This window comes from Corythoichthys intestinalis, chromosome 9 (assembly GCF_030265065.1).
Source record: "Corythoichthys intestinalis isolate RoL2023-P3 chromosome 9, ASM3026506v1, whole genome shotgun sequence".
In the NCBI taxonomy this organism is placed as follows: Eukaryota; Metazoa; Chordata; class Actinopteri; order Syngnathiformes; family Syngnathidae; genus Corythoichthys; species Corythoichthys intestinalis.
In genome coordinates, this window is record NC_080403.1 from 47,741,432 (window position 1) to 47,767,503 (window position 26,072).

The window sequence follows — 26,072 nt, forward strand, 5'->3', positions numbered from 1 at the left end:
CACGCATTGACGGGCCCACGTCAGTTTTTTGATTAGCTTTCTTCAAGCACTGAAAATTGAAAATTTTAAATACATTTTTCATGTATTTTGTTGTTGCACTATGTGGTATGTTTGCTTCTGTGTTATTTTGAGTTGTTTCCACAGTTGTTTCTTACAGTACTTTTAAGCCACTTTAGGTATGTTACGTGCATGTTTAGTGGGTGCGGTTTATAAACTGGTGGTCTCAATAGGCAGAATTTGATAGTGCGTGATGATGGACATTCTTGAGACATGCACTAAATGGACAAATTGGAGGGTGGTCCTTAATGATTATGATGATCGATGCAGCATTGAGTTAGACTAGTAGACCCCATCATATTCTAACAAGGTCCACGAAGGTATGACTAAAGGCGCTTTCACACTAGCACTGTTTCGTCTGTTTTAAACGGACCAGAGCTCTTTTTCTCAGATAGTCCGCTTCGTTTTATAAATTTGAATGTGCATTCGAATTTCAGTTCGAACCAAACAAACGAACTCTGGTCTGCTCAAAAATCGAAAAGGTTGATGACCTATACCTACTTAGTGGGATTGCTCCACCAAGCATCCAGTGGACAGTTGCATCCCAGAAGGAAAAGCTGAGACAACAAACTGACACCTGCCACCAAATCTACAATCATGTTGCCTGGTACACCCAGAGGTTGCGCTAGACTTTTTCGTTGTCTGTCATTTTGACTGACAGGGTCATAAAAATCCGGTCATAATCTATTTTTACCCATCACTTAAATTTTTAAAATGATAATAATGACATATTCAATAGTATTTAGTTTTCATTCATTTTTAATTAATATTGTAATGCTTGCTTGGCGGCGAAAAATTAGACACGGAAGTCGTGGTATTTTTCTCCCTCTTTTTACTCTGCTCACCGCCAGCAACACCAACAAAACAACAACTCCGCCCCCAAAGAAAAAGAGGCAACTATATACACAGGCGCCAATCTAGTCCACCAATTGGATGACGCGCTGGCACACCGGGTGCACCAATAAGAACCTCGCGTTGATGTGTCAATCACGGTGCCGCCGCCAGACCCCGGTGACGCTACAATATTCTGTCCGAACAAGCTTAACAGAATCCACACCGTGCCATCAAGCATATGAATATGTAACTTTTTCTACATATGGAACAATGAAATTAACAGTTCACCTACTGTGGCCTGAACGCAGTTTTCCTCCTGGTCCGCAGGGACTTGAATTGTGTGCCCGCTTGTGCAGTCCCTCTTTTTTCACCTCTTTTATCAACACCATCGTCGTTTTGGGGCTTTTTGAAGAAACTTCGGACACTCAGTTGCCTTGACATTTTTCCCAGTAAGGCCAACGACGTCATGCATTAAGAGAGACAATAGCTAATGAATATGCTCACTCGCCACCCTGTGGTATGGGGTGTGAATTGCAACCTGTCAAAATGACAGATGGACTTCAGTTTTTTCCGTCACCGTTTTAAAAAACCGGTCAACGACGGAAAATATTCGGTTAACGCGACCCCTGGTACACCAGACCCACCGTTGTTCCAGCTATAGAGTCTGGCGAACGTTCGGCGGATCTAATTCCCAGGGCGGAGCAAGCCACAGCAAACAAACAGGGGAGTGGACCAATCAGCGACGGGCAGACGTGCCGTTGATAAAGCGACAAGAAACTCTGGCTCGAGGGAATAAACACACGAGGAGAGCGGAGAACGGAGAAGTTTATTCAACATCGCTAGCGTGAGACAGACTGTTGGTTTTAGCGACTCGATGTGTTTTTGGTCATTTAAAACTGAATTTACTGCAGATTGGAACATATTCTCGGCTCTCCCTTTCGCCATCTGTGTTGTTGTGGAGACGACTTCCAATGAGCAAGAGTGACGTTGCTCGTTGAGAACATGTCACGCAAATAAACGAATCTGATTGCACGAATGATTTCGTTCTGTCTCGAAAGGCCAATAAGGAGATGGGTCCCAGACTCTTCTCACAGTGTTTGAAAAATACAGGGAGAATAGTCTGGTGATGCCAGGCAAACAATCATTAGCCAACAGTAAAAAGGCTGAAGTCAAGGCACAGCTTCCTTCACTCTGTAAAGGCTCTAGACAGAAATCCAGACAAGCAGCGTGTTGCTCTGTGGACAGAACATCTTACCCAAGCCTCACACACAGTGTCTTCTACCGGGCCATGCGAATCTCCCCCATCAGGTGCTAGAGAAGCATGGCCACTCTGGTCAAAAAAAAAAATACTAAAAAATAATCTTATACACATTCACACGCGCATTCACACAGCTTGCAAAGACAAAAATGAAAAATACGTCAGTTCATAGAAGACGTAATTACATTCTGAGATCTCAGACTGTTAATACAATGTGCATGTATATGTCCCATAGTTTTTCATGGCGACATCTCTTGTCTGTGTGGAGAGGATCAGACCATGCAACATCTCCTTGTCTGCCCACTCCTCACAACATAATGCACCCAAGAGGACCCAGATGACCTAACCCCGAGTGCCAGACAATGCATTCAACTATGGACTGGAATAATCTGATGATATGTAGTGACTCGAGAAGAAGAAGACTAAAAAATCGTGGGTCTCGGTCCGCTTTAAGCGCACCCTGCTTCGCTTGTGAATGCAACCGGAGCAGGGTCCGCTTTTGCTACGTGTGTGCAGCGTCACAGTGTGGAGCTGTGATGCACAGGGCTATGACGGTAAACACATGGAATCCTTGGAAACGGAAGTACAGCGCGCACTATTCAAAATCAACAATGCCAAGATGACAGAGGATTAGCCATCGTCAAATGTTGTTGTGCTGTGCTCATCAGTTGTATTTGATACACAGAATCGGGTTCTACTGTGGCAGTTGTGTTTTGCGTGTTGTTCCCAAACGGACCGTTTGAGAGTGACAGTGACACACAGGCGGAGCCTCTCGGGGCGGCTGTTTCGTTACCTGGCATGGGCAGACTGTTCTCCCTGTATTTTTCAAACACTGTGAGAATAGTCTGGGACCCAGCTCCTTAATGGCCTCTCGAGCCTGAACGAAATCATCTGTGCAATTTATTTGCGTGACGTGTGTTCTTAACGAGCAACGTCACTCTTGCCCGTCAGAAGTCGTCTACACAACAACACAGATGGCGAACGGGTGAACCGAGAATATGTTCCAATCCGCAGTAAATTCAGTTTTGAATGACAAAAAACAAATCGACACAAGTCATTGACAACAGTCTGTCTGGCACTTCTCCGTTCTCAACTCGCGCTAGAGTTTCTTGTCGCTTTACTTACATCACGTCCGCCCGTCGCTGATTTGTCCACTCCGCTGTCAGTTTGCTGTGGCTTGCGCCGCCCTGGGAATTTAATCCGTGGAACGGTAGCCAGACTCAATGGCTGAAACAGCTGTGAGTCTGGAGTTCCAGGCCAGCTGTTTTGTGAGTCTCGCTCTCCTGGAAGTGGCAACAATTTGACAGTCCAAAAAGTCACAAAAGTGAGAGCGATTGCACGCCAGCGTGACTTAGAGTGCCACGTGGTTCCCTTTTGTGGTTTAATTTTTTCTCATGCATTTTTCATATACTCCAATTCGCCCGGCATTGAGTCGGGAGGGAGCGACCCCACTGCTGGCTGAGCGGCAACTTGCTATGCTATGCATCATTAAGTGCAGTGTCGTAGCACCACGCTGTGATGCTCCACACTCCCTCCTCTCTCAGGAGGGAAGTATTTCCTTTTCTATGTGCCCAATCAATGACTGCGCCTTACGTCCATGTGATGCTACTTGGCAAATTCGGTTGGTGCAATGTGAATGCTGAACCTTTTCAACAACTTATTTGCAAGTGTTGCTGTTAGGTAGCTCTCCAACTGGACCCTGGTCCTCTTGGTCTAGTGTGAAAGCGCCCTAAGTGAGTTTAATGAGTCTGTCTTACCCAGAGGCGTAGCAAGGGTGCCCGGGGGCCCCAGGCAACAAGCAACATGGGGCCCTTCGAGCGTGTACAAGTAAGGGGGACAGTTGGACTTGGAGTAATAGCATATCTAATGAAAGTATGATAACGTCTCAGTCTCATAGAGCGCTTTTTAGGACACTCAAAGTGCCCGGCTTCTACTACATTTGGACATAAAACTACAGTAAGATAGTACACTCACCGCTGTCTTGCTTCCTTTTCTCCTCTTCTGCTTTTTTTTCTTTCTTTTGTCGCTTCCAGAAGGATAACTTCTCTTCATTTTGGATATATGCCAATTAAAAAAGAGCCAAATCGCCGCTCACTCTCACTCTGAGTCACGTGAGGGCGGGGGGGGGGGGGGGGGGGGTGTAGAGCGAGAGAAGGGGTCCCTTCAGGGAACTCAGACACAAGGCTTTCACTGGCACTGTCACACTTTTTGCGGCGACAGTGCAGTAAAGCTGCGTGTGCTAAATCTGTTGGCCCTATGGGGGCCCCTGCTGGCTGGGGGCCCTAGGTAATTGCCTGGTTTGCCTTATGGGACGCGAAGCCTCTGGTCTTACCTAGTGGAGAAGTAGACGCCGCATCCTTTTTGTCAGAATACAGTATTCTATCCAGAATCTGTCCTCAGGTGGTTTTGGCTGAGCAAAGCAAATGGCCGTCTCTTAGGTGCTAGTCACATGATGTGTTCGAAAAATAGTTTTGACCCATTATAAAAATATTTTTTTGTTCATTTAATTCATTTTTGTTATTTGTTTTATTGCCTTACAACTTTTATAGACAACATATTACCGGCAAAGTCTTAATTTTAAATTCATAGGAAAGTTGATTACATGCAATGAAATTTTCTGCCACCAGGGGGCTATAATACCTCCCTTTATCCCTGCGTATGGTGTGACGGAACTTCGAAAAAATGGATTCATACAACACAGAAGGCAGGATTGTTATAACTAAAGTGACTGGAGATCCCAAACTGTGCCACATTACCCACACTGTACCCTTGCTGAACTGTGGCCACCTCAAATCCCTGCAGGATTTCCAATCACACACAAAATGACCTAATAGTGTGCCACTGGACACTACCAGCTGTTGTGCCTTAGCAGCCTGCCCTTAAAAGAGGATTATTGTTTTTGTCATACTCTGTTACCATAGAGATGAACAAATACAAATGCAACGGGTGGGTGCTGTTAGAAATTCACAAGGCCAGGGTGGTCACTGGTCATCATCACATAGGACTAGGGGTGTGATATAGTATAAATATATATATATATATATATATATATATATATATATATATATATATATATATATATATATATATAATATAATTATTTTTATACATATATTCATTTTTCTAAATGGTTTTTTCTTAATTATTTTTTTAAAAACATTGACACCCTTTTAAAACGATATCTCGATTCTTGGCAGGAGCATATCGATCACCTTTTGGCATACAAAGTATCACGATATATCACCATTTCCATATTTTGTCACACCCCTAGTCCTATGTGATGATGACCAGTGACCACCCTGGCCTTGTGAATTTCTAACACACACAGCACCAACACACGGACCATTTTTTTCCAACTTCCACCACAGGTTATCAACATGGTTGGGATCTGGGCTATTTGCAGGCCATGACATTGGCCGGATGAGTCTTTCTCCAAGTAATGCTTTAACAGTTTTAGCTCTGTGGCATGATGCATTGTCATCTTGGAAAATGACAAACATATTTTTAATTGAAGGGATAAGAAAACTGTCTAAAATTTCAATGTAAATTTGTGCATTTATTGAAGATTTAACCACAGCCATCTCCCCAGTGCCTTTGCCTGACATGCAGCCCCATATCGTCAAGGACTGAGGGAATTTTGATGTCTTCTTCAGGCAATCATCTTTGTAAATCTCACTGGAACAGCACCAAACAAAAGTTCCAGCATCATCACCTTGTCAAGAGTCAAGAATCTGCATTGGACAAATGGTAAATGGTGTTATACTTATATAGCGCTTTTCCACCTTTCAAGGCGCTCAAGGTGTCAAGAGTCAATAATCTGCATTGGACAAGGTGTTGATGCTGGAACTTTTGTTTAACGAATGTTCATTCGCTGCCACCCTCCCAGTTCAAATGGATTGGACGTCTATGGCTGTCAGTGGCAGTCAATACAAGGCAGTTAGGTAATTTTGGGCCATTTAAAGTCTCACTGGAACAGCCCCAAACATTCGTTCATTCGCTGCCACCCTCCCGGTTCAAACGGATTGGACTTCTACTATTGATAAACTCATTCCAATTCACACTAGAAGCTTGTTTTTCTGTTAATTAGTTGTTTGTAGAATATACTAGAATGATTTCCTGACCATTGTATCGATAATCGTTCTATCGCCATATCGTCAGATCATCGTCATCGTGAGCTTTGTATCGCAAATCGTATCGTATCGTGAGGTACCAAGAGATTCCCACTTCTACATAGGACCATGATCAATTTGAATGGAAGATGGTATATATATAGAAAATAACAAGAGTGCCATAGATGCTTGCTTAGGCATGATTGGTGTAGGGGACACAAATAGGTGAGAGGCAGCTGGTTGGCTTGTGTATGAGCGCGTGTGTAGGTTGGGTGGGGGCAATTTGTGTCATTCATAGGCCATCCATGTTTTTATTATTCAAGCTATCCTTTGAGTTTTTTCCTCTGTCCACTGTGTGCACGTGGTGGATTGATGCAGGAGTAGCTCCTTGCACAGAGTAGACATATTTAACCATGAGTGTGTGTGGCCCGTGCCACGAACAGGGCGGGAGGGGGAAAAGAAAGCTATGTGGCGAGTGCTGCTAGTGTGTGCATGTGCGTGTTGTCATGTGAGACAGAGCGAGTGAGAGTGAGCAACGAGTTTATGTGTGTGACGGAGAAAGAGAGGGTGGGAGGCTGCGTATGCCAGTGTACCGACTGGTCCGCTCAGAGAGGGAGGCAAACACTGAAGCTGCTTGTTGAGAGGTAAAAAACACACGCACATTCCGCTCTAGTCATTGAACACCTCATTTAGCAACAATTTATTTCCATGTTAAATTTACTGCATGGCATCTGTTGTATTGAGTGGCAAACTCTGAAGCCTCTTTACTGTGTGCGCGCGCTCTGTTAATGCAGCATGCACTGTAATTCCATGATTACATGGTATTCCAACAATAGCTTGAGTGCTTTTACTTTGCCCCACAAGAGGATTATGTTTTCTGCAGATATATTTCAAAAATAGACGTGTGATGTGACCTACAAAAAATGCATCTTTAAATTTTTAATATTAGTGAGTTAAGTGACTTTATGATGGTGTAGCAGTTTCACTTGTGTGGCTTCTATAGCCACTCAGAGCCAGTGTAAATACTTATCTATATGGCGGAAAACACTCAGGTGACTTGAAGTTGTGCTCTGAGACCCCCAATTTGGCCAAATTTCAAAATTGTCCGATATGCATGTGTGATACATCATTGGAAATCTTAAAATTAGGGTTGTTCCGATCATGTATTTTTTGCTCCCGAGCCGATCCCGATCGTTTTAATTTGAGTATCTGCTGATCCGATTGCTTTTTTTTTTTTTTTTTTTTTTTGCTCCTGATTCAATTCCAATCATTCCCGATAATTTTTCCCGATCATATACATTTCGGCAATGCATTAAGAAAAAAATGAATAGAACTCGGACGAATATATACATTCAACATACAGTACATAAGTACTGTATTTGTTTATTATGACAATAAATCCTCAAGATGGCATTTACATTATTAACATTCTTTCTGTGAGAGGGACCCACGGATAGAAAGACTTGTAATTCTTAAAGGATAAATGTGACTTTGTATATTGTGACTAAATATTGCCATCTAGTGTATTTGTTGAGCTTTCTTTAAATGATACTGTAGCCATTTAACTGTTCTGCCCAAATGCATGATGGGAAGTGCAACCATGACTGTGCGTAGTGGTACCAATTGATATATCTTCTAGAGCTGAAACGAATACTCGAATAACTCGAGTTTAAAAACTGATCCGAGTAATTTCATTCACCTCGAGCAATCGTTTATTTTGACAGCTCTAAGCATCACGTTTTGCTCGGACTACTTTTAATGTGGGACAACGCTCTGATATCACGTGCGTAGAGGAAGAAGCAAAAAAAAAAAGAAAAAAAAAAAACTGCCGACAGCGACTACAAACGACGCCGACGTTGCTAAATACTAGCCCGCAGGTAGCGTCAGATGAGTCTCATAGAGATCACATGTCTGTTGAACTAGATGCGAAATGACAGACTCAGCCGCGTCTGGGCAGCGTAGTAAACAGCCGCCATCTTAAAGCAGTAGAGCGCTAAATGCTAATAAAGAGCGCTAAGCGCTAATAAATACGATTAACGTTACACTAGCTCAAGTAACGTTAGCCCTGCGGAGGGCTAGGTTTCTATGAATAACGACCACTTTCGATGCGTGGCTAACGTGTCTTACATACAGGCTTTAACATAACATAGCATTGTGGAGTGATGAGGGTGTAAAATAAAAACTTAATAATGCTAACTATCAATTTTAGCTCAGTAGTCATTGCTGGATAAAACACCAAGTAGCACTGGTCCCTAATGTGCTCCAATACAGCCTGTAGCATACATTTATTTTGAACACTGCAAAACTCAAAATCCTATCAGGACTTACAGTTTAGACTAACTTAAAACTTAACTAGAACTTAAAAATGTCTTGACACAAATAGAAATTCAATTGAAACGTGGGAAAAAATCCCAACTTTTAAGTGATGTGTGTTATCAAGCGTAACGGCATTTTTAGGTATATATATATTTATACATATATATATATATATATATATATATATATATTTTTTTTTTTTTTTTTTTTAAATAAGATCTAAAGGTTTTTTGAGTGAAAGCAGTGAATTAGTTTTTTATTCTAGTTACATCTGAGATGCAATTGTTGGCTGTTTTCAACAATATACATTGAAAATAAAGACATTGATTGACTGATAATGGTTCAAGATTAGATGAAATGTCTCGTTTTCTCATGTATATTTATAATTGCTCTTCACCTAAAAATATATTTGTTTTATCCGATTACTCGATTAATACATGGAATTTTCAGTCGATTACTCGATTACTAAAATATTCGATAGCTGCAGCCCTAATATCTTCTCTGTGTTGGGAAATAACATAGGGTGTTAAGAAAAAGATCAATTACTACCTATCTGCACCATATTGCTTCCCACGATATTTCTAATCGTAGGGAGAGGGATTGTAAGGCTTTAGCCAATTAAAAAAAAAGGCTCCAAAGGCTGCCAAAATTCACTATACTTATTTTACGCTGCCTTTTAGCTCTATATATATGTAAAACGGCGCCATTACAGATTGAACGCGACAATGCGTGAGTGGGTCGTGCAGCGCATGCGTTAATTGCGTTAAATATTTAAACATGATAAATAAAAAATAATAATAATAATTAATTACTGCCATTAACAGGATAAATTTGATAACCCTACCTTAAGCCTAAATTAAAGACTCTGGATGAGTGTAACATATTATGTCTGTAATGCTAAATACAATTAGAAAACGATTTAATTAAAAAATATATATATACTAAAAAAAGGCATGTCCGATATATTTTTTGCCGATTCCGATACTTTGAAAATGACATGATCGGACCCAACATCTCTACTTAAAATCTCAATTTTCTGGGGGACGAAAAATTTTGAACAGGAGGGGATTTTTTTTTTTTTTTATGTTTTTTAAACAGAAAAACCCTATCTGGAGGTGAGAGCACGCGAGAGCAGAATTACAGACGCCATGATTTTAACGAGATATTATCGCGTACTTACCTGTTTTCGATCCAAAAACTCCATGTAGCATGTATCACTTAGTGTCAAGATACAACTGTGAATGGCCACAGCTGGATTTTTGGGGGGATTTTATGGGTGAAACATGGTAATATAACAAGGGTCGCGATGCAGAAATCGCAGACATCAAGGAGTGATCGAGATTTTCTTTTTCATATATTTACCCTTTTAAAAGTTTTTTTTTTTAACTTTTTTTTTTTCAATTTTTCTTTGTTTGGATCGATTATTTATCATCTAACATATCGGAGGAAATGCGAAAGTAACAAAAAAAATACAATTAAGTGATAGTTATGAGGTAGATATTCGTGACTTTTTTACAGACGCCATTTTTTTTCATTGTGAGATAATTTGTTTAAAAGCTTAAAATATGTCAGTGAATAATTTTTTCAAGTCATTTTTTTAAACAAAATATGAGACATCAATTAATGATTCTAAGCTAAAAACGACAGACATTTTGAATGATAAATATAATTACCTTCGTTTTATGGCTAGGTTGAAACAAAAGCGGTCGCGCGACGTCTGTAAATGGGGGTTTTCAGGGTAAAACGGACAAATTAAAAATAGTTCGGGGGCTTAAAGTGCCTGTGACACGAAAAAGCATGTTTATTTCATAATACACGCGGTATTTTATGCTCCTGAATGATATGGACCGCTTGGATGTGTGTGGAAGCGATCGCTGTATTTATTTAGTTTTTTTAATCCCGCGCCAGGAAAATGAGTGACTTCCGGCTTCGGTCTCGCATTGAGGAGGAGGGCGCTGTGACGTGTACGGTAGAAGACGTCCTCTTCACGCTACAGTGTACTGTTGTGTATGAGGACGAAGGATTCAGCTGATTTTGCGGATTAATACGTTTATTTTTCGCATCACGCCAGCCAAACGGCTGCAGAAAAATCATTCTGTATGAGGGAGAGGCGTATGCGCCTTTTTGGAGTTTCAAAAGGTTCCCATTCACCGTGGATATTTACTGTGGGACCATTGGACTTACGAGGAAGTGAGTAAACATCTTGTTTTGTATTATGTCAAATACGAATACAGCGATTACAAAGTAAACACTACAAACTTCCTTTAAATGAAGGACTACTTACGTTTGATCATTGATAGGCATGTAAAAAGCTCTCCTAATGCATTAGCAGCAGCACTGTTAGCTGCACAACAACTCCAGCCACCCTCCTCCGGGGAACGAACTGTAAATTGCTCTCTGCCGGGCGGTTTGCCGATCTGCTAAGACATTCGACAACCGGGTCGTCATGTCAAATAATCCAGGATAGCTATGTGTGATTTTCCGCTTTGAAGACTTTGAAACATCACTCGGTTCGGGTTAGCATGTCGGCTAGCTGTCACGCCTTCTGGTTTGTTTACATTCTCCGAAGCCGGGGAAGGGAAATGACATATGTCCGATTTAGGTGTCATAAAATATCGTTCGGGAGGTGCGACAGTAAAGGTGAAGTCGACAGTTTTGACCATTATGGAGTAATTTTGCCATGTCGTCCTGAATAAATGCATTTTTATTATTTCATATTCCATTCAGCACAAGACTGTTATTTGTCATGACCATGCCATTTATTTAGCAATTGGGGAAAATACTTGGATAAAAAGAGTATCCTGTAAAAATATTGAAGTAAAGAGACAGAAACAATGACATTCTGCCGCTCTCTTCGTCGCGTTTTCCTCGTTGTGAATAGTTCCCCCTCAACGGGCTGACTGGTCCTTCTCAAGCCATTTATATAGCTATTGGGGAAAAATACTTGGGTAAAAAGAATATCCTGTAAAAATATTGGAGTAGAGAGACTGAAACAATGACATTTTGCGGCTTTCTTCATCGCGTTTTCCTCGTTCTGAATAATTTCCCCTCAATGGGCTGAATAGTAAAATCGATGAGCCAAGTCTACCGCTGACGTCATCCACCTGTTGGGGACGCTAAAGCCCTATAATGGTAGGCGTGGCTAACCGGCAGATTAAAAGACTAATTTCTCGTCATCTGTGCTTTGCTAAATTGTTGTATATAGTCGAATCGTCTCAAAATATGATTCTAATTCACATAATAATGCCATTTAAGACTTTTTTTCTCGTGTCATATGCTCTTTAATGCGCCATGAATCTGCTATGGCAGCATATAGACATATTGTTCTATCAAACACAACAGTTGTTTTGGCTTAAAATACAGCAGTTTCTTTTAAAGAGGAGTGCAAGAGCAGAAACTGCTTTTTCAATCTTGTCTGTGTTTTCCGCCATATGCGTTTGACTAGTCCAAAGTGGAGTTTGCCTTTTGTCAAATGAGATAGATTCCCACTGTTGTACAGAAGATGGATGGATATGATTTGAATGGTCCATTGGAGATGAAAACCCTTTCAACATCACCTACAGTACTTGCATGCATCATATCCGGATGACCCAAGGGCATCTAGGAGAGACAAAACCCGCCTCCCCTGGTGTTAATCAGCATCCTAACAACAACAATATGATGGATGCTAAGGTCGTTTATGGTGACAAACTGGTCTTTGCAAAGTCAGCAGCATCTGTCATTGCAAACGTATGAATGGACATAGTGCTGATGGTGACATAAGGATGTGCAGATGTCGTAAACAAGAGTGGTGTATTTTTTTTGTTTGTAGACAGTTGTCACGACAGGAGCTTTGCTCTTTTATACAACCCCTAGCAAAAAGTATGGAATCACCAGTCTCGGACGAGCACTCACTCAGACATTTTATCATATAGAACAAACTCAAAGAAAATGCTTGAAAAAAATAATGAATTTGTTCAAAAGTGCAACTCTTTAGCATCAGAAACACTAAAAGAAACCATCACCTTGTCAAGAGTTAAGAATCTGCATTGAACAAGGTGTCAAGAGTCAAGAATCTGCATTGGACAAGGTGAAGGTGATGATGCTGGAACTTTGGTTTGGTGCCGTTCCAGTGAGATTTACAAAGATGATTTCCTGAAGAAGACATCAAATTATCCCCAGTCCTTGATTATATTGGGCTTCATGTCAGGCAAAGGCACTGGGGAGATGGCTGTGGTTAAATCTTCAATAAATGCACAAGTATACATCGAAATTTTAGACAGCTTTCTTATCCCTTCAATTGAAAATATGTTTGTCATTTTCCAAGATGACAATGCATCATTCCACAGAGCTAAAACTTTTAAAGCATTCCTTGGAGAAAGACTCATCCCGTCAATGTCGTGGCCTGCAAATAGCCCAGATCTCAACCCTATTGAAAACCTGTGGTGGAAATAGAAAAAAAATGGTCCACAGCAAGGCTCCCACCTGCAAGGATGATCTGGCAACTGCAATCAAAGAGAGTTGGCACCAAATTGATGAAGAATACTTATCAAGTCCATGCCTCAGAGACTGCTAGCTGTCATAAAAGCCAGAAGTGGTGCTACTAAATACTGTAGATGTGTTATGATTGTTATTTCTTTGTTTGTTTCTCATGATTCCATATTTTTTTTCCTCAGAATGTAGTGATTCCATTTTTATTTCCCTGCACTTGCTTTATAAAAGAAACATTTACTGAGCACCACAATGTTTTTTATTCATTTCTTTTAGCGTTTCTGGATGCTAAAGTTGCACTTTTGAACAAATTCATTATTTTTTCAAACATTTTATCAGAGTTTGTTTGACACGATAAAATGTCTGAGTGAGTGTTCGTCCGAGACTGGTGATTCCATACTTTTTGCCAGGGGTTGTAGTTGAATTCCCTTTAGTTTAGTATCTCTACAGGCAACAAAAGCAGATCAATGAAAAATGTACAGAGATGAGGTACTAACTAGGTCAGCAATGGATTTTGCTGATGAACATCTGTGTTCCCAGATTAAGATGTTGACATATCGCTTCTCACAGCAACTATTTATAGTTGTGGCCGGGCAAATTATTCTAATACTAGGCTTAGTTTTTAATTTAACGCACCTCGTGTCTATGGTGACGCAGGACAAATGTGGCTGCGTACACCTTCTGTTTGCAACCATTTAATTTCCTCATATCACTCATGAAGCAATAACTGTGCGGTTAGGTTTGTTTGATATGGAAATTGTCTCATATCATCATGACGAGGATAATACAATCATTCCAGATGAATTTAACAGGTTGGGGTTTATTTAATAACTTTCTCTGGATTTTATGGGGTTGTACAGTAAAGCGACAACACTTGGAGAATATAGTGATACCTAATAAAGGAGGGTCATTTGAGAGGTGTTAGCTGAACCGTGTTTACAATATCAGGGCTGTAGTTTGCAATGATGTATTCCTAATATTTTGGATGCTTACAGCTAAATGTGATAACAAACAAAAGAAAATTATTAAACATGATGTTAAATGAGGACTTGTCGAACTTAAAACTGTTTACCTTTGCTATGGTAGTTTACTTTACTTTACAATTATTTGCACTGCCTGAACATAGGACTACCTCATACACATTTTATATTTACCGTATTTAGATTTGATACTTTTATAAGAGGGGTGTTCAAAAAGTAACGCACCCAACTTTATTATGTACAAACAAATTATAATAGCAACATGTATTATACATCAAAAGAAAGGTACACGTGTGGGGATTACATTTTTACTTCTCCTCATAGTCTCCACCTCTCTCAAGAGCTACAGTCATCCTATGAACGAGTGCATGTATACGAGTGTTGTAGAGCTCAGCCTGTTGATCTCCAAGCCAATTCTTGACAGCAGTTTTCACTTCATTGTCATTGCCATATCGGTTTCCCCGGAGTACTTCTTTCATTGAACCAAAGAGGTGGTAGTCTGACAGTGCCAGATCAGGAGAATATGGCAGATGTGGTATCACAGTCCATCCAAATGAAGTGATGACCTCCATGGTCCTGATGCTTGTGTGAGGACATGCATTGTCATGCCGGAGCAGCACATTGGCCATGTCCAAGTTGGGCCGAACACGTGGAATTCTTGCTTTGAGCTTCCTAAGAGTCTCAATGTATACCTCAGAGTTAATGGTTTCCCCCTTCGGCAAAAAATCCACAAACCCTAACCCTCAGAGGTGTTTCTCCCTCTGAAACATGGAATTCGATTACAGCTCTTTGTTTCTGACGAGGCTCAAGAGGGGCAGCCATTTTGGAAGCTAGTTTAAGCTTTAAAAATGTGAAAATAAGAAAAACACATATAGCAATCGCAAAAACGTGTGTCCTATCATGTTTGTGCCAAATATAAACAAGATTGGTAAAATACTGTACGAGCAATGCACTTGAGTGCATTACTTTTTGAATGCCCCTCGTACTTGCAAGTCACTTTTGAGATTCTTACTTGTCTTGCAATGTAAAGAGAGATGCTCCACAATTTCATTGTACAACTGTATAATGACAATAAAGGGCTATTCTATTCTATTCTATTCTATTCTATTCTATTCTATTCTATTCTATTCTATTCTATTCTATTCTATTCTATTAAAAAAAAGAAAAATAAATAAATAAATCTACCAAAACACTTTTTTTTCTCCCCAACACCAGGGGGTGGTGCAGCACCCTCAGCAACCAACTTGCGCCACTGATTTCTTGATTAAGCATCATCATCAAAGTTACGTTGATGAAAAATGTTCGCTATTGCCCCAAATTTGATGCATTATAAGGTCCAGGTGAAATTCTTTATTTTTCCAAAAATTGACAGTGCACTTTAAAATCCTGTGCGTCTAATGCAGTGCTTCTCAATTATTTTCTGTTACGCCCCCCCCAAGCAAGACGTAAATGTTTCGCGCCCCCCCAAACTCTCTGCCGCCACTGTAAATAGTATTATTCATCTATAAAATTACTATTATAAATACGCATCTGCCTAATATTGTGTCCTTTTTTTCTAATAAAGAAAAAAAGTAACATAGATCAACTTATGATAAAGTATAACTTTATTAACATTGTTTTGTTTGTAACAGAGAAGACTTGACGTGCATCAATTTGCCTGAATTAAAAAAAAATTTTTTTTTAATGTCACATTCAAACTGTAAAAATACACTCAAGGTATTTTTGACCATTTGATACAGAAAAATAAAATGTAATAAAATCCGTAAATAATAACAAATTCAAATTGATTAGAAACATTTACTCATGAGGACAATATGCCAAAATATTTGACCGAAAAAACAAAAATGAATAAAGGAAAAAAAGAGTGTCCTTGGACAGAAGGACAGTTTTTATTTTTGCTGCTCACACTCAGTATTACCTCCTTTGCAATGGTGTGGAGTCATTTTGCAATGAGCATGCTAACAATGCTCACTGGTTTACTGATGTAACACTGACAAAGCAGGACTATTGTTGGCAATATTCGGCACGTTTTCGCTGAAAAACAATCAAGCGGCTTATCAATGAGATTGGGGTCGAATGTCTTTAAGTGGCGTCTTAATTGATTTGGCTTTTGGCAGTCCGCTATAATTATTTTCAGACACAGTAAACAGTAGTCTTTCCTCATCACCCCACTGTATTAAAAGTCAAAGCTAAAAGGGAAATGGCACGAAAAAAGCGCCTTCTCGGCGGCCGAGGTAGAACCGTAGGTGAGGGCGGTCGTCGTGACGATCCCAAGCCGAAAATGGCACTTCTCAGGCGGCGACGTGAGAACCGGACAAGACAGTGGGTCGCTGCGTGAGTGAGTCCGGTCGGAAAAAGGCTTTCGAAAACGGCGGCGGCGCACTGCTCTTCATATCTGTTTTCTGTGTGCTGAGTGCTCTTCCTTAGTTCAAAAATACTGCACGCACTCTGAAAATGAGAGCGCCACTGCCACCCACTGAGTGGATGTGCAAGTACACTTTATTCCAGTCCGGCAAAAAAAAAAAGAAGAAGAAAAAAGCATGTTCCCCGAGGACACATGCGCCCCCCCTGGCATCGCTCTGCGCCCCCCCAGGGGGGCGCGCCCCACTATTTGAGAAGTACTGGTCTAATGTATGAATTCTGGTTGTGCTTCATGACCTCAGACTTATTTTGTTGGAGCATAACTGTATTACACTGCTCGGGTAAAGTGCTCAAGACACACACTGATCACTCATCAAATTCAGAAATAAAACAATAAAAAAAATAATGCACCTTAAATAATCTCTAATGCACTTTATATATGTAAATTAATTAGTTAAGAAATTAAAAACTATTATTGATTTTGATTATCAGAAAGAAAAAAAAATCTAAAATTAGCCTTTTACTGTTCGCTAGAGACATATGGTCTATATTAAGGATGCTGATCAAAAATAGCTGTGTGACATCTTTGTACTCCAGTCACAAGGCATTTTCAGCTGTTAACATGTCTATCCCATCCACATCACAAGCTCACCATCTGGATGGTTCTCTCTTTGCTTTCCCTTATGTGCTACTGATGTCTTTTTTTTTTCCTGTTTGCATCTTTTATTGTTTTGTACAAACTAGTCGCAATGGGATTTCACGTCATGTGATACTTTTCATGCCATACTCTCTGTCCCTTGTTGTGTTGTTGCTTACAAGGGAAAGCCCAGATGTTTGTGGTCATTCTGTCCTAAGGCGAAGCTTTATCTGAAGGTAGAGAGGAAGAGGGTGAGGTGAAGGGGGGACTATTGGTAGTAGAAACACAGAGTTAGAGAAAAAAATAAAACACACACACACACACAAAAACTTTTATACTGCTTCGAACTTCAAGCCTCTCCAAAATGGCCTAAATAATGGGTGTCATTTTTATAGTGTAGTTTATCTTTAGTGGACTTATTGAGACATGCTGTAATATGGAATAAACTGTTAACGGGTATTTCTGCCACTGCACTTTTATATGAGGAGGCTTAGTCATTTTTCCCTCCATCTGATGCCAGCTTTCACCCATCCTGGATGGCACGCTGATGCCTGAGTCTCAAACAGACTTTCCATCCATGGCTTTTGAAGATACAGTATCTGTATACAGGTTGACATTTACCCTGGGATTACTGAGTTTTATTCAACGGTAGGAGTCAAACGACTTACCGGTAACAAGAATTACAGTATTGTTTTGTTGTAAACCTGTCCTGTTCAGCTGTTTGACACAGAGAATGGAAGTCTAAGTGTCCAGTTGGTCTGAACAATTTTAATGTTTCACATTGGAGTATGACATACTCCTATTGTGATCATTCAATATACCTTGTTTATTAAGACAAAGCAGCAAACAGGAAGGGGTTATGGGGGGAAAGAAGAAAAGAAAAACACAAGAAAAGAAAAGAAACACAACAACAACAACAACAACAAATAACTATTTAGTCAACCACTAATTGTGCAAGTTCTCCCACTTGAAAATATTAGAGAGGCCTGTAATTGTCAACATGGTTAAACCCCAACCATGAGAGACAGAATGTGGAAAAAAAAAACAGAAAATCACATTGTTTGATTTTTAAAGAATTTATTTGCAAATCATGATGGAAAATAAGTACTTGGTCAATACCATAAGTTCATCTCAGTAGACAGGGATATTAGTGTGTTAAGCAGCACAGGCCAAAGTCAATCGGCCACACTCAAAAAAATGAATCAGGCAGTTTGTAAAGTTTACTAAAAGACAGTGTGCATTTTCAGCAAGAAACCATCATGTTTCCAAGATGAGCATGATTGAATCATGCAGTCTCTACATAAACATGAACAGTGAATGAGGAACTTGATTAGATATTGTTGATGCAACATAACGTTAATGTGTCTTTCCAACTAATTGCAGTAGTCCCGTGATTTCTCGCGAGATTTAAAAGTAGGATTGCCAACTCCCTGAAAAAGTAAGGGACACTTCATTGGTACCATCACCATTGAATTATTATTTTGTATGTGAAAAGAGATTTTTTATTAGATGGGACTTTGAAAGGCAAAGGCCCAGCTAGTAAAATTCCTCAACTTTATTTTTTTTTCTTTCTTTCATAATCTTATTATCCACATTTTTTCGGCGCAGTGGAGACTCCAAACCGTTTGACCGACCGGCACCGTTTGAATATCAAAATGACCGGAATTCCATTCATTTTTAATGGCAAACATTTTCCCTTCATTTTCAATGACAGGAAAACATTGGTGGTTGTGATTTTTGATCACTTACCATTACAGCGCATTGACATTGAAGTGGCGCCTAAGTAAGTCAATACCACTGACAGCTATGTACGTCCATGCCATTGACTATCATGAATGTCGCGATTATTGATGCCAATGTACTGGATTCCATTGAGGCATATATAAATTGATTGCATTGACGGCCATTTACGTTAAAATTAGGGCTGTCAAACGATTAAAATTTTTAATCGAGTTAATCACAGCTTAGAAATTAATTCATCGTAATTAATCGCAATTCGACCATCTCTAAAATATGCCATATTTTTCTGTAAATTATTTTTGGAATGGAAAGATAAGACAAGACGGATATATACATTTAACATACTGTACATAGGTACTGTATTTGTTTATTAGAACAATAAATCCACAAGATTGCATTAACCAATATTAACATTCTTTCTGTGAAAGGGATCCACGGATAGATTCTTAAAGGATAATGTGAGTTTGTATATTGTGACTAAATATTGCCATCTAGTGTATGTGTTGAGCTTTCAGTAAATGATAATGTAGTGACAAAACTGTTCTGCCCAAATGCATGATGGGAAGTGGGTAACCATGACTGTGTGTGGCGGCTGCAAATAATATATCTTCTCTGTGTTGTGTACAATGCAGGGTGTTAAGAAAAAAATCAACTCCTGTCATTCTTCCCCACGTTGCTCGCCTCAATAGTTATAATTGTTGTGGAAGAGATGTCAAAGCTTTACGCAATTAAAAGCACGGTCCAAATGAATGCCTTTATCCACTCCACTCACCTGTCACTGCCTCTTAGCTCTGTAGAGCGCCGCCATTGTAGTCTGTCTGCGGCAATGCGTGAGTGGGTCGTTCCATGCATCCGTTAAATATTTTAACGTGATTAGTTTAAAAAAATATTTACCGCCCGTTAACGCAATAAATTTGACAGCCCTAGTTGTGCCTTATGTTGGCTCAACATGTGTGCTTTATGTTAAAAGAACACAATTGCTAAATGCTGAAGGAAAGCAATATTATCAGGTGCAAATTCTTTCCATAATTTTTTTAATGTCAGTTCAACACCCCATTTTTTTGAGTGCAGAATGCAGTCGTTAATAAATTATGTATTATTTCTGCGCGGCCCGGAACCAAATGCGCCACGGACCGGTCCGCGACCCGGTCGTTGGGGACCTGTGCTCTAACAAACAACAGTCTTCAAGAATTAACCTAACGAGCATGTTTTTGTTAAGTTCTTTGGAGAATGAAGTCTGAGTACTCTAAGAAAACCCAGACAGGCAACTGGTTTTGTCTTTCTACATTTGTTCGCAACATATCTAAAATGTAGGCAAACAAACGATTGTATGTTGATAAATGAAGCAAACAGTCAGCCGTTGGGCACCTCGTCGGTCCCTGAGGCTGCGACGGCGCGCTGTCATTGGCGCCGCTATAAAGCCCACTGATGAACAAGACAAGTTAAACCAGATGGCTCAGCCCCCCAGTGGCTCCAGCACACACTTTGACCAACAGCCTGCAGCTGACATTGCCACCAAACACACGTGTCTGTGCATTGCTCTACTACTGTTGACCAGTACTTACATCCTGTTTTAAATTGCTTCCTGTTGACTTTTGTGGCTCTCTCTGTTGCCTTTGTACTACATACTGTAAATGTCAAGACCCTCTGTGTGTTTGTGCATGTGTTTTTGGTGCATGGTCAAACACGTGTATGTTGTGTCTGTCTCCTACTGTTTCTTCCTCAAGCCAAACCCCCTTCATCCTTTTAATGACTGTCATTAAACTTACTAAAAAGAGAGGTTCTGCCCCAACAGCAACATTTACATGTCCTCTCATTTCCCACTGTGGGTTTTATGCCAGGAAAAATTCAGGAGCTGTGGTGTAGTGTCCAAAAATATCAGAGAACAAATATAAGACACGGTTGTAATTAGAGTTGTGCGATAATTATTTTTTAATCGATAACCAAGATCCTGATATTGTCCAATTTGAAAAATCTGATACCGATATCAAACCATTACCGATATATACGTTCGTGGACAGAACATACCATAATTTCCGGATTATAAACCGTTACTTTTTTTCCTTCATTTTGAATCCTGCATCACGTTTTGCTCGGACTACTTTTAATGCGGGACAACGCGCTGATGTCACGTGCGTAGAGGAAAAAGCAAAAAAAAAAAAAAAAAAAAAAAACTTACTGCAGCCGACAGCCGCTACAAACGACGCCGACGTTGCTAAATACTAGCCCGCACGACGCTACGTTGGTAGCGTCTGGTAAGTCTAAGGCTACGTTCATACTACAGGTCTTAATGCACGAATCCGATTTTTTGTCATATCCGTTTTTTTGGCGTGCCCGTTCAGACTGCTTTTATCCATTGAGACCGTTCAAGTATTACGCATGCGCACTAATTCGCAGTCCGACACGTGCTAAGCAAGAAGACCCGCATGCGCAGAAGCATCAAAACAAATGACACACGTCATCCGTCATTCCAGGGATATCATGTTTTGCTTTTCAAAAGGAGGACACAAATAACAGACATAAATAATCCCCGTTTAGGCTTATATTCAAAGTTTATATGGATCGATAGCATGCACGCACTGTCCATGCACGTCACACACATATGGGCAGTTTGCCCCGACTCTCTCTCGGCCGTGTAAGCAATGTTGAAATATTGCTCACTTGTAACAGAGAAAACTGAGCATTCTCAGGCTTATCCTCAACCCATTTTTATTTTTTATGACTGTTGTGAAGCCCAGACCTTCCCCGAAAGCCGTGTTCACTGCAAGCTAGGCGCTAATAACGCACAGGTGCATCGCTACGGTAACGACTCTCTCGCTATTTGATGACGTATTTGCTGCTTGAAATCCGATTTGCGGGACTGGACAGTACAGACCGCCGCGACAGTCTGGAAAAAATGTGGCCCAGATCGGATTTAGACCACATACGAAAGTGACCCAGATCGGATTTGAAATGGTCCCGTTCTATGCGACTTGTCACGTTCAGACCGGCAAGTTAATGCCTGACTCGAGTCGGAAAAACGCGAAAAAATCGGATTCGTGCATTAAGACCTGTAGTATGAACGTAGCCTAATAGAGATCACATTTATGTTGAACTAGATGAGAAATGACAGACTCGGCCGCGTCTGGGCAGCGTTAGTTAACAGCCGCCATCTTAAAGCAGTAGAGCGCTAAGCGCTAATAAGATTAACGTTACTGTCACTAGCTCAAGTAACGTTAGCCCTGCGGAGGGCTAGGTTTCTATTAATTATGACCACTTTCGATGCGTGGCTAACGTGTCTTACATACAGGCTTTAACATAACATTGCGTTGTGGAGTGATGAGGGTGTAAAATCAAAACTCAATAATGCTAACTATCAATTTTAGCTCAGTAGTCATTGCTGGATAAAACACCAAGTAGCACTGGTCCCCAATGTGCTCCAATACAGCCTGTATCATACATTTATTTTGAACACTGCAAAAACTCAAAATCCTATCAGGACTTACGGTTTAGACTAACTTAAAACTTAACTAGAACTTAAACATGGCTTGGCACAAATAGAAATTCAATTGAGTGAAAGCAGTGAATTAGTCTTTTTTTATTCTAGTTACATCTGAGATGCAGTTGTTGGCTGTTTTCAACAATATACATCGAAAATAAAGACATTGATTGACGCAAAATGGTTCAAGATTAGATGAAATGTCTTGTTTTCTCATGTATATTTATAATTGCTCTTCACCTAAAAATATATGTTCTTTCCGATTACTCGATTAATCGATAGAATTTTCAGTCGATTACTCGATTACTAAAATATTCGATAGCTGCAGCCCTAATTATGACATGACACTATCATGGGCATTAATTCATGCTTATGACGGTTGTCATTTAGTGTCATCTGGCAAATTATGTGACTAACTCCATTTATGTCCAGCTTAGATCTTAAACATCCATTCAAAAGTGAGATAATTTGCCGGATGACACAAAATGACATCTGTCATAAGCATTCATTAATGCTCAAGGCAGTGTCATTTCATAGTTATGATGGTGTCATTTCCATGTCATTTCCTGTTTTATTTTGAAGGCTTCACCCTCCTCGTGTCTGCGTACTTGCCCTTCCTCTGGTCACCTAATCACCCATTGTTTCCACCTGTTCCCCATTACCTCCTGTTTGTCCCATTGCCTTAGTTTCCCTTGTCCTGTGCAGAAGTGTCTTTCGTCCAAGGTCAGTCACGTCAGCCTCTCGCCATAGCCTGTCATAGTGATACTGAATATTATCCTCCATTTGGAGCGCTTTGTGTTTGAACCTTTTTGATCTTAGCCATTTTGACCTTTTCCTCCATTTGGAGCATTTTGTGTTTTTGCCTTTCCTCCCTTTTGGAGTGCCTTTTTGTTTGAACATTGATTGTGGTAGCCCTGACTTATTCCTCCGTTGGAAAGCTTTTAGTTTGTACCTTTTTCTCATCCCCGCATGTCAGCGGAAGAACCTATGTTTTCAAAATAAAGTTTTTGCCTGAACCTACGCAACTGAGTCCGCCTCATCGTCTCGGCTTGACAGATGGTCTTATGACAGTCTTATGAAACCACTGTCAAAAAAAGTGTTACCAGATACCATAACTAGAAATTAATGAAACAATTAGGACACTAATTGATGAAATAATTAGCACAGAATATGAATTTTGATTGTTATTTACATCTGTAGTGCTGCAATGCATACTAGGAGGCATGTTGGACAACAACAGTGTTGACAGCAGGTGGCAGCAGAGGTTGACTGTCTCCCCCAAGGGAGCAGTGATGGCCAAATGAAGCTTCTTGAAGCAATGAAGCTGTTCAGCCAATTGGTTCAAAGCTTCATGTTGGTTCATTTGGTCTTATGACAGTCTTATAATGCAGCTGTCAAATAAAGTGTTACTGGTTATTATCTTTTGGTGTAAATATCCTATAATACAGTGAGGTAAACTGCATCTTATAGTCCAGTGCGGCTTATCTATGAACAAATGCCGTTTTCGTGCCAAATTTGGTGGGTTGTGGCTTATCCCAGGTGCGCCTTATAGTCCGAAAATTCATTATTTTTCTATCATTTATTGCTCATTTAATTTTTACACAATGAATACCAATGGTCTGTTCACTTAACAAATCCCAAGCATCTTAGTTTGGAGACATCTAATGGTCAATAAGCGTAACTGCTGTGCGAAACTGTGACCAGCCTTGTACAAAGGCAGAAGGCTTCTACATTCACTTTGAAGTATAAGCAGGTATATTGGCCCAAACCCTATATCAATATTATTCGATATCATTTTTAAAATGCTATTATCTACCAACTCTAGTTGTAATGTGTGTTGTAGTTCAACTTGCAACTTGCATCTACTGCTGAGTTTCCTTTTATGCAGTATATTTAAGGTGTATATCTAAGGTGCATCATACCCTACAATCAGAAAATCTGAATCGGAAAATAGTTGTTGTCATTGCACATCATTCTTTATTCTGGTGGAAATTGATTAAACGGGAGCCAGCAATGCTAAAATTACTATCGCGAGGGTTTGCTTACGCAAGACTGTTTTAGCTAAAACCAGATAAAAACAGCATTTTGGGGGTGCTGGTGGGGTTGTCAGCTTATCATAAGGATGTCTGCAAGTTTCAGGAAGCAAAGTTAAGACCCAATTGAGGACACTACGGTCAATGACTTCTCATTCATTAACTTCAAGTTCAAGTTTATTCTCAAATCAGACAAAAAAACAAACAATTACTGCTACATATTTATTTTTACTGTATATCGCATAACTTTCCTTCAGTCTGCTGGCTTCGTGTCAACACATAATAGGTAGCACAATATTGTTTGAGCCTGGTCGAGTTTAAATGAAATCTAACTTTTGTAAAATGTATGATAGTTAGTTTGCGACCCAAGACCTTAGCACCATATTGTTATGCATACCACAACCGATACAAGTAATAAATCTGTCATTGGACAAAAGCATCCATATATTTGGCTGTTGTAGGGAGTATTCATTTGTGTAGGCATTTGGCTTGTTAACTTGTTGCTTGACACCTGTCATCGACTGGCCGGCCATCCATATGAAAGTGCTGCTTGAATGCCAATCATTCCTGTTCAAGGGTTCAAAGGTGAAAAGTTGACAAGGTGATGCCTGGCAAGGTTTGCAGTGAAGTCAATAGGTTGAATATTTCTTTTTCAGCCCCTGACTCATTGCTGGAAGTGTCAGATTTTGTTGTTTCGCGGATCACGTATTTCCATTTCTTTATTATTATTTTTTTTTTTATCCAATAACAAAATAAGAGAAGAATCACAGATCTTGTCCAAAGTGCTATTAGTGGAAAGTTACTGTAATCAGTGTTGTTTTAGCAGCCCTTTTAAAAGTTATGCTTCTGCGTTGCGGTGACAGTTTAGCGACGATGTAGCCCCTATGGCATCAATGAGCCGATAGTTCTGCGGCAAAGAAACGCATTGTTCTGTAATTCACCGCCAAGCCACTAGAGGGGTGTTGTGTTGTGTTGTGTTTGTGCGATTTTGGCGGACTCTTGTCAAATTCTTTGAGTTTTCTTCCTTTTAGACAAAAATTGCAACGGAGCTGGAGCCCTTGAATGTGGATCTTCAGCTCATTGACACTGAACAACAAATGTTGATCATACAAATGTTGAGGCGCAGGCGACGCAGAAGATGGTTGCGGAAGTGGTCTGTCCGACTGTTGATGCCGCACAGAGACTGGCAGTCACATTACGAATTGTAGTATTGGGTAGAAGCCAGTAAGCTGCGTTGTTATCGTTTTGTCTGATTTCTTTGCCGTGTCCTACAACCAGCTCGTGGCAAGCCATAGCAGATTTCTGACGGCTATGAAACTTCCCAAACTGCATTAGAACAGACATGTCTAAAGTCCGGCCCGGGGGCCAAAAGCGGCCCGTGGTCAAATTTCATCCGGCCCCCAGCCTCTGTCATATAATAAATAACGTCTGGCCCGCACACAGACTTAATAAATTGGTCATCAGTACTGCAGACCTGTTAAGTTTCACGATTTGGTCGGGAGACTCCCGATTTTGACCCCAATGCTCACGCCTCACGATTAGAAAGCCAAATCTCCCCATTTTCCAAAAATGTCAATTTTTTTTTTTTTTTACGTTTTTGTTTGTCACCGTTTTGTAACGATACCATTCGGCCCGATTCGGAAAGTGACCAACAACGAATAGCCTGACCGTCTCCGACTTCCCTGCCCTCACTCCCCTTCAGAGCTGGAAAAGCCCAACCAATCATCTGACAGGGAGGGAAGAGGCGAAGCACCACCGACTTCCCAAGATGCTGGCACTAATAAACCGGCTTTTAGACT

General features: G+C 40.3%; 1 protein-coding gene across 6 annotated transcripts in view; it reads left to right on the forward strand.

Moving 5' to 3' along the window:
- The window catches only part of LOC130921250 (tensin-2-like), a 125,874-nt gene that overhangs the window by 47,667 nt on the left and 52,135 nt on the right, over positions 1-26,072 (forward strand). Inside the window, exon 1 of one of the 6 annotated variants that reach the window (XM_057844905.1) lies at positions 6,541-6,902. The exons of 4 other annotated variants lie outside the window; for them this stretch is intronic. The gene's annotated coding sequence lies outside the window, so the exon portion shown is untranslated. Of the gene's footprint in view, positions 1-6,540; positions 6,903-22,943; positions 22,964-26,072 lie in introns of those variants that run through there. One more of the 6 variants, XM_057844906.1, reaches the window with a different exon arrangement.